Source organism: Macaca fascicularis, chromosome 4 (genome assembly GCF_037993035.2).
Source record: "Macaca fascicularis isolate 582-1 chromosome 4, T2T-MFA8v1.1".
In the NCBI taxonomy this organism is placed as follows: domain Eukaryota; kingdom Metazoa; phylum Chordata; class Mammalia; order Primates; family Cercopithecidae; genus Macaca; species Macaca fascicularis.
The window spans coordinates 132,320,235-132,330,246 of NC_088378.1; the positions used below are offsets into that span (position 1 = coordinate 132,320,235).

Genomic DNA, 10,012 nt, shown 5'->3' on the forward strand with positions numbered 1-10,012 from the left:
TCATCTCATGGTTGAGGATGGCTGCTTGAGCTCCAGCCATTTGGTCTGCATTCAGTCAGAAAGGGAGAAGGAAGAAGAGGAGAAGAGCACACTCCACACTCCACACCCTATTAAGGAGATTTCTTTACTAAAGAACCAGTGCAACAGTTTCTTACATTTCATTGGCTAGAACTTAGTAGCATGGTCACATCTCCCTTCAGTGGAAACTGGGAAATGTAGTCCCTTAGCAGTTGACGAAGTGCCCAGCTAAATAGTGAGATTATGTTATGAAAAGGTAAGAGATTGAATAGTGGGTGGAAATCAGGAGTTCCTACCACAATGCCCCAAATCATAAACATGATCTTACCTCCAAAACAGGCCCGGACAGGGAAATCTATAGAGGCTGAAAGTAAATTAGTGGTTGCTTAGGGCTGGTGGTGGGGGAAGAGGGGTGGAATAGGAAGTGATAACTAGGCTGGGCGCAGTGGCTCACGCCTGTAATCCCAACACTTTGGGAGGCCAAGGTGGGCGGATCACTTGAGGTCAAGAGTTCAAGACCAGCCTGGCCAACATGGCAAAACCCTGTTTCTACTAAAACTACAAAAATCAGCCGAGTGTAGTGGCAGGCCCCTGCCTGTAATCCCAACTACTAGGGAGGCTGAGGCATGAGAATCACTTGAACCCTTGAACCCTTGAACCCTGGAGGCAGAGATTGCAGTGAGCTGAGATTGCACCACTGCACTCCAGCCTGGGCGATAGAGTGAGACCCTGTCTCAAAAAAAAAGGGAAGTGATAACTAAAGAACACAGGGTTTCTCCTTTGTTGTTGTTGTTGTTGAGATGGAGTTTCGAGCCCAGGCTGGAGTGCAATGGCGTGATCTTGGCTCACCGCAACCCCCACCTCCTGGGTTCCAGTGATTCTCCTGCCTCAGCCTCCCGAGTAGCTGGGATTACAGGCATGCACCGCCATGCCCGGCTAAGTGTGTATTTTTAGTAGAGATGGGGTTTCTCTATGTTGGTCAGGCTGGTCTCGAACTCCCAACCTCAGGTGATCCACCCATCTCGGCCTCCCAAAGTGCTGGGATTATAGGCATGAGCCACTGTGCCCGGTCCAGGGTTTCTTCTTGAGATGAAGAAAGTGGCCAGGAGTAGTTGCTCATGCCTGTAACCCCAGCACTTTGGGAGGCTGAGGTGGGAGGAGAGCTTGAGTCCAGGAGTTCAAGACCAGCACGGGCAACATGTTGAGGCCCCATCTCTAAAAAAATAGAAAAATGCAGGGGCCTTTGAAAACAGTATGCTGAGAATAGATAGGGCTCAAGGACAGTATCTCCAATTGAACTTTTAATGAACTCCCATAGGCGCCAAGAAGGCAGGCAGATAAAGAAGAGCATAGAAACAAAGAACTGAGTAGAAGGTTACATCTGGGAAAAGAAAGTTTGTTTTGCATTGCATTCTTTCTGCTGACGTGGGGTTTATGGAGTATAAATAAAGTGAGGCGGAGGCTCTGAGCGCGGCCGCCATGTTCTCTGTGTGTCTTTGTCTTTTGTGTGTTCTTTCATTCTCCACCACCCCCAGCACGGACCCCAACAAGTGGCGCAGTGAGCAGGGTCAGCACGGGTGAGTAGGGGAGGACAAGAAGGGGAACCCCCTAGGAGCAGGTAAGGCTCGGATATTGTTAAGGGAAACCTTCTTAAGCTTTCATTATGGGAATTCCATCTCTCTGGCCTCAGAATATTTATGGCTGTTTCAAGGACTGTTGCTGTCTATGGGAGTAGAAGTGAAAGAAAAAGACTTTGAAGCGATTGTTTGCCCATGTTGAACAACATTGTTACTGGTTTCAGTATCAGACTAAAGTGCAGCTGAATCGGAAAAAATGGTTACAGGTAGTAAAAGCTCTGCTTAGAGCTCTCTAGTTAGGGGATATTATGCCTCTAAAATTGTGGACCTTGTGTAACTCTATCACTCAGACATTAGAGTTACTTGAGACTGATTCAGAGTGTGGTAATGTAGCCACAGGAGGAAAGGTATCTGAGGATTTGGGAAAAAAATAAATCTGAAATGGAGCCCATTTGTGCCAGGATAACAGAGGATGGGGGGGTAGCAAAAGGGGGAGAAGAGAAAAAGCCAGCTCTTCCTTCTTCTAAGGGAAATTCTGACATGCAGTGTATTATGGAAATGCTTCAACAAATATTACAGATGTATTCTTCTAATTCACCTTTGCGAGCTTTCCCTGTTTCTTTTCCTTCTGCCCTGTTAAAAGAGGATTTTCCAGAGCCTCCAACCCCCGGCTTCCTTATCTTTACCTTTGCTTGGCAAAGTTGAAGCCCTGTTCACATCAGACATACTTTAAATTTATACTAAACACCTGTTTAATATGTCAAAACCAGTGTATATGTATATCTTATTGTTTGTTAAAATATTATGAGTATTTCAATAGTCAATAAATAAGCACATTAATATTAACTATTAATATTAATATAGTATTAATAACCCCAACAACGTGCACACAATTTTTCTAGGAAATTGTTATGTTATAGGGGTGCATAGGTTCCACCAATTTACACTCCAAACGGAAGTTGAGTATTCGAGTTGCTTAACACATTAACTACCTCTTGATATTTTTTGTGTTTTTAAATTTTAACCATTGTATTGTGTATGTAATGATTCTCAATTTGGTATTAATATACATATTTCCTAGTGAGTAATGATGTTAGACATATAGGTTTATTGTCATTTCTTTGTTCTGCTACTTTTGGTTGGGTTATTTGCCTTTTCCTATTAATATGTTGGGATTCTTTATATTTGGGGATATGAGTATTATTATATATTATATATACTTTTAATTAAAAAAAAATTATTTAAGGAGCTGGATCTGTTTCCAATTATTTGTGCTTCTTTTGCTCCTTAATGCTCAGTTTTCAAATGGTGGCAATAATGTCCAATTTAATGCCTTACAAATTAAATTTTTAAAAGAAATGAAAGCTGCCGTTTCTAACTATGAACCCCTATCCTTGGTCTTCTTGATATTTTTTCATCAGAAAATTTGATAATTCCTATAGACTGGAAGACTTTGGGGAAGGCTTTTCTTGATCGTTCTCAGTGGTTACAATTGCACAGCTGGTAAATGAACAAGGCGCATGTACAGGCTAGAAAAAATGTTATGTGTGATTCCCCCTGGACCCACTGAGGAACAACTCACAGGCACGGGCCAATATGCTACTCTTAATGCTCAGGCTGGTTTAGATGATGTTGCCTTTACTCAAATCAAGACTTTGTTTTTAAGGGCCTGAAATAAGGTAGAGATAACAGGAAAATGTTCCCTTTCCTCTGTGAAGATTTTACAGGGCACAAATGAACCATATCTATATTTCGTAGCCCGTCTTCAGGATGCTGTCTTCAAAATTGTGGGTGCTGGCCTTGCTTCAAAAATTTTGTTACAAACATTGTCTTTTAAAAATGCTTATTCTGACTGTTAAAAATTGTTAAATTCGCTAAAGGCCAATGGGGCCAATTTAGATAAATATATTAAAACTTGTGTTAGTGTTGGAGGGGCTATTTATAATGCTCAATTATTTGCTGGAGCTTTGTTTAAAGCCTTAAAAGGAAATAACAAACAAGGTGTTTGCTTTCAGTGTGGTAAACCTAGACATTTCAAAAAAGAATGTCATAAAAATTGAACACTTTTATCCCTCAAGGCAGAAAGCTGCCTTCAGAGGTGTACAAATGTTGTGGTAAAGGTCGACATTGGACAAATAAATGTCGTTCCAAAACTGATAAAAGTGGAAATTTACTGTCTCCTCTCCTGGGAAACGGGAGCCGGGGCCCACAGGCTTGGGGCCCCAACAATTACAATACAAGTCTACTACAATACTCAGTGAGCAATGACCTACAACATCAAGGAATAAATTCAAGTCCTCCTTAAGGATCCCACACCTTACCCCAGTTTCTCAGCCTTATGCGGCAACTAAGCAGAGCGCCGCTGCTGACTTAGCTATTACTCAGCCTTATACTTTGTCTCCTAATAGAGGAGTATATAAATTAGCTATTAGAGTGTGTGGCCCTTTACCAAAAGGACATGATGTCACTAATAAAATTCTTATTATGGTTCAAGTCTCACAATTTATATGCCTAGAGGCAGGGGAACGTATTCTCAATAGGGAGGGTTTGGTAGCACAGAAAAAACTGTTTTTTGGGAAACTTTCATTTCTAATCAAAAGCCCTTATGTTCATTGCACATTAATGAAATAGTTTTTAAAGGGTTAATTGATACGAGGGTGAATATGTCTATTATTTGTTTAAATTAGTGGCCTATACAATGGGAAAAAAGACAAGTTTCAGTTATACTCACTAGCTTGGGTGCTGCTTCTGTGGTTTATCAAGACGTAGAACCTTTAACCTGTGTCGGTCCTAAAGGTCAACAAGGTCAAGTGTTTTTTTTTATTTTTATATTGTTCCTATCAATATTAATTTTTGGGAACAAGATCTTTCACAACAATTTGCTGCTTTTTTAAACATTCCTCATGTTTCCTCAGCTGCCAAAAATATGATGTTCAAAATGGGCTACAATCCTTTAAACTCATAGCCACCACTCCTATTTAGATGAAACAGTGACCATTATTTAAAGAAATACTTAGGACTCTAAAAGAGTAAGTCAAAAAACAAATGGCCAAGAGGAATATAAAGCCACGTATTTCTGCATGGAATTCCCGTCTTTGTCTTGTCTTAAAACTATAAATGTTTACATTAAACCTAGGGAAAGTTTACAGCCTGGTCTTCCTAATCCTGCCCTTATCCCACAAAGTTAAAAATTAATGGTCATAGATCTTAAAAATTGTTTTTTCTCTATTCCATTACAACCTCAAGATTGTAAAAAGTTTGCCTTTATTATTCCTAAAAATAATAATGGACAACCTATTCAAAAATATCAGTAGAAGCTTCTTCCTCAGGGTATACTTAATAGCCCTACTGTATGTCAAAAATTCTTACATAGGACTTTAAATCCTATAAAAAATTAGTTTCCAACTGTGTTAATTTATCATTATATGGATCTTCTCTGTCCCTGTTTTTAATAATTCTCAGCCACTTTCTCGATATCAATGGAAAGTTTTACCTCAAGGTATGTTAAACAGCCCTACCTTGTGTCAAGAATTTGTCCATAGGGCCTTGGATCCTGTTCGAAAGCGTCATCCTTCTGTTCTTTTATATCATTATATGGATGACATTCTTCTTGCTGCACCCACCAGAGTAAAGCAGCAAGATGCTTTTGTATCATTACAAACTCAGCTTTCTTTCTACTCACTTAATATTGCCACAGAAAAAATTTAACTGGATTTTCCTATTCAATATTTAGGTTATACCTTGGGGGCACAAAATATTCGACCCCAAAAAATTGAAAGTCGACGTGATCATTTAAAAACATTAAATGATTTTCAAAAGCTTCTAGGAGACATTAATTGGATGCGTCCTGTTTTAGGAATACCAACATATCAGTTATAACATCTTTTTTCTATTCTAGAAGGAGACAGTCACTTGGACAACTCACGCCATTTAACTCCTTTGGCTTTACAGGAACTCCAGCTTGTAGAAGAGCAACTTTAACAGGCCCCTTCCTAATGTTCCCTTTTCTTTTTGTTTATTTCATACTTTACATTCTCCTACAGGAATGATTCATCAGACCAATCGGCTGCTAGAATGGATCTTTTTGTCCAATAAAACATCTAAACGCTTGGCTACTTATATCGATCATTTAGCTGAACTGATCATCAAAGGACGGCATCACTGTCGACAACTTTGGGGAGGAGATCCTTCCTTAATTATCTCTCAATTCACTCATAGTCAGATCACTTATCTTCTTGCAACTTCTGATTCTTGGCAAGAAGCTTCATCAATCTTGAGTTACAGTTTATCCATATCCCTCGGTGCAACAGGGAGAATTGTTTGCTATTTTCATGGTCTTACTTGATTTCCCTACTACTGGTTGTAACATTGTTAGTGATTCTTAATACGCCGTTTATGTTACTTCTTATATTTCTCAGGCCACTTTACCTCTTTGTGCTACTTCTTCTCTTCAGAAATTCTTTTCTTTGTTATCCTTTACTTTGAGCCAATGTCGAGCTCCTTTATTCATCATTCATCTTCGTTCTCATTCTCAACTTTCTGGACCATTAGTTCATGGTAATACTCAGATTGATTTGCTTTTAATCGGCCACCTACATGCTGCAGAACAAAAATATACTCTACATCACACTAATAGTTCTGGCCTTCAACGACGGTTTCATTTAACTCATAAACAAGCTCGTTCTCTTATTCGAGCTTGTCCTTCCTGTGCTCCTTTGAGCATTCCATCCTTCCATCCTGGGGTTAATCCACGAGGTGTCCCTTCTTTTGGACGATTAAAGTATGTTCATCATACCATTGATACCTTTTCTCATTTCTGTTATTACTCATCTCTTAGCTTGTTTCGCCATCATGGGCATTCCTCTTATACTTAATGTCTCTCATAAATTACAAGTTTTCTTACAGCAATACACTATTCAACATATCATCGGTATCCCGGGCAACAGTCAAGGTCAAGCCATCACTGAGCGTGCAAATTTAACTTTAAAAACTCAACTATTAAAACAAAACAAAAAGGGGGAAATGGGCCCCCCAGAAACCAGATTTTGAAGGTTCTTTTTACCTTAATTTTTTTGAATCAATGGAGACAATTGCAAGATTCCGCTGCCGTAACCCATCTTTCCTCACCTCCCTCGGTGATAATCCCCGCTGACAATTTAAAGGTTTGGTATCCTAATGAAGAAGGTAAGTATGTTCAAGGGCAAGTTCTAAAACAGGGACAGGGCTATGCTCTTGTCCTTACAGGGAGCAGACCTGAGTGGTTTCCTACAAGATGATTGAAACCCTGTTGAAAAGAAAACTGGATTCAGCATGCATTTCTTCCTTTGTTGGATGTGCCTCGGCAGGGGACTTATTTCTCTTAGTGAGGCTTTGTATGAATATTGGACTTATATTCCCTTTCCACCCTTGTATCAGGGAGTCGCCTGGGGGGAGGCGGAAATTAAGGTTTTCACCAATGACACTACTTGGATGCCGTCCCCCTATATAGACAAGGACAATATAGAACGGGAAACGGGAATTATAAACAACACATACCAATTTGGAGTGGAAGAGCTTCCAATATGCATGGGAAATAGTTCTCATTGTCTCCGAAGATCGCATGAAGCCTGGGCTGTTCGTTATAATCATAGTCATGTGGCTGCTAATACTGTTATTATAATCATACTGTATATAGTAATGAAACTATTCCTAGTTCTTTACCTTTTTGTCCTATTCCAGAGGTTTCTCCTAATATTGAGGTGCTGGAGTGGCAACAATGTCGGGGAAATAAACCCCGGATTTTATTAGAATACAATGGAATGTAAATAACTGATTGGAGTGTGCACAGTGATTTTCAAACAAAATTTAGTCACATACCTTTGAAATGGCACCGGGTAAATAAAAGTATTGCTGCTAACAGTAATGAAACCTTGGTATGGTGTGAAGGAGGCCTAAGTACAGAGTCATCTTTGGAAGTTGTTAGCTGCAGGCGATGCCATTAGTATTTTTGTGGGGAATATGCCCCTTAATCTTTCTAACCCGAATAACTCCTTTCATATTCAGTTATATTGAAATACCTCCTGATATATTATTGCTTGTGTCTGTAAGCCCTACCTATTATTAGCAGGGAATTTGACATGGGATAATGATATGGGGATTGTTAATTGTACAGATATGTGTACATTTTTGTCTTGCCTCAATCATTCCTGGTGGCACAACTTTACTGAGGATATTTATATCCTCAGGGCTCGTAAGGAAATTTGGCTACCTGTTAACCTTACGCAACCATGGGGGGCATCACCTCTTGAGACTTATATTTGGACTTCTCTCCAGCGAACCCTCCGTGTCCTTGGACTTATAATTGCCTCGGTGATGAGCCTTGTCGCCATCGTCTCCACTGCGGCCGTAGCAGGGCTCGCTCTTCATCAAAGCATACAAAATGCTGAATTTGTGCAGCAATGGCACGAACAATCTCACCAGTTATGGCTTCAACAGCGAAACATTGATTCTCAACTTGCTGAAAGATTGGACAACATGGAACAAGCCTTGACATGGCTTAGAGATCAGCTCATTGTCCTCAGTACTCGGATAACATTACAATGTGATTGGAACTCCACTCAATTTTGTGTAACGCCTGTGCTTTTTAACATCTCTCAAAATTGGACCATAATCTGAAAATTATTAATAGGCCATAAAAATATTAGTTTGGACATCCAAGAGCTCACTCAGAACATTTCCGATGCATTTCGACAACAATTACATGTGTTGTCCGGAACTGTAACCCTTCAGGAGCTGGGTCAGCGCCTTGCTGCCTTTAACCCATGGACCCAGATGAAGACATGGATTTCTACAATCTCTGGAAGTATATTGCTTTGGGCACTTGGATTGGGTCTACTTCTTTTGGTGATTCGATGCTCCCTCCGTCGCCTCCAAAAACAAAAGAAAACACAAGAACAAATATGGGCTACCTTTTTAGGATTGAGGCAAAACAAAAAAAAAGGGGGGGAAATGCAGGGGCCTTTGAAAACAGTATGCTGAGAATAGATAGGGCTCAAGGACAGTATCTCCAATTGAACTTTTAATGAACTCCCGTAGGCGCCAAGAAGGCAGGCAGATAAAGAAGAGCATAGAAACAAAGAACTGAGTAGAAGGTTACATCTGGGAAAAGAAAGTTTGTTTTGCATTGCATTCTTTCTGCTGACGTGGGGTTTATGGAGTATAAATAAAGTGAGGCGGAGGCTCTGAGCGCGGCCGCCATGTTCTCTGTGTGTCTTTGTCTTTTGTGTGTTCTTTCATTCTCCACCACCCCCGGCACGGACCCCAACAGAAAAATATTAGTGGAGCATGGTGGCACACACCTGTGTTTCTAGGTACTCAGGAGGCTAAGGCAGGAGGATCTCTCGAGCTCAGGAGGTTGAGGCTGCAGTGAGCCGTGATCATACCACTGCACTCCAACCTGGGAAACAGAGGGAGACTCTGTCTCAAGAAGAAAGAAAGTGTTCTAAAACAGACTGTGTTGAAGTTGGTGCATATCTATGAATTATTCTAAAAGCCATTGACTTGTACACTTTAAATGGGTAAACTGTGTGGTATGCATATTATATCTCAATAAATCCATTTTTTAGAAAGCAAAGCTCACTAGAAGATAAACTTCAGGAGGATGGGACTTTGCTGGCTCCTGACTGTCTCTGGCATGTGGTGGGCACCCAGGAGCTGTTTTGTGACTGGTAGATGAACGAATGCTTGACCTCTTTCTCCCACCCCCTCACAGCCAATTCAGTGCAAAATCCTATTGTTTAACCTCTAAGTTCTGGCCACTTCTCCCCAGCTTCACTGCTACCACGCCGTTTCACATACCATTTTCTCCATCTCACGACAGCCCCCTCCCGTCCATTCTCCACACAGCTGTCACAGAAGCCTTCTAAAAAGACAGAACTGGTCTGTCCTGCCTCTGCCAAAAATGCCTCAATAATTTCCCATTGCTTCCAGGACAATGTGCAAAACCCCAGACAGGGCCTCCAGGCCACCTTGCCCGCCTTGGCTTCTCTGTCGTCACCATACTCTGTTCTCCCCTCTCTGCAGTAGGTATCAGCTCTCAGGGTTCCTCAGACACTGCCTAGAACATCCCATATATCCACTCTCCTCCCCAGCAGTGCTCAGCTCCAGGCCATCTCCTTACAGAGCTTCCCAGAAAGAGGCCAGAATCCCCTTCATAGGTCCTCACATCTCCCTGAAATCTCATGGCACTTACCATACAAGCTTGTCATTATATATCTATTTGGGTGTTTATTTCAATTCAACTCAACCAATATTTATGGATGACCTGCATGCCAGATCCTCTTTCACAGCACCTCCTCCTGGTCCCATCCCCAGCCTACAAGGGCTCCCTGTCTGCCTCTGCCCTTTGCCCCTGAGAGGCCAGGACCAGCCCAGCCAGT

At 41.2% G+C, this 10,012-nt stretch overlaps 1 long non-coding RNA gene across 1 annotated transcript; it reads left to right on the forward strand.

Annotated features, from left to right (window-relative positions):
- The first annotated feature begins 1,510 nt into the window (after positions 1-1,510).
- On the forward strand, positions 1,511-8,842 carry LOC135970634 (uncharacterized). Its single transcript, XR_010586423.2, has 2 exons — positions 1,511-1,595; positions 6,840-8,842. It is a non-coding gene; the product is annotated as an uncharacterized lncRNA (long non-coding RNA).
- Positions 8,843-10,012: the final 1,170 nt, after the last annotated feature.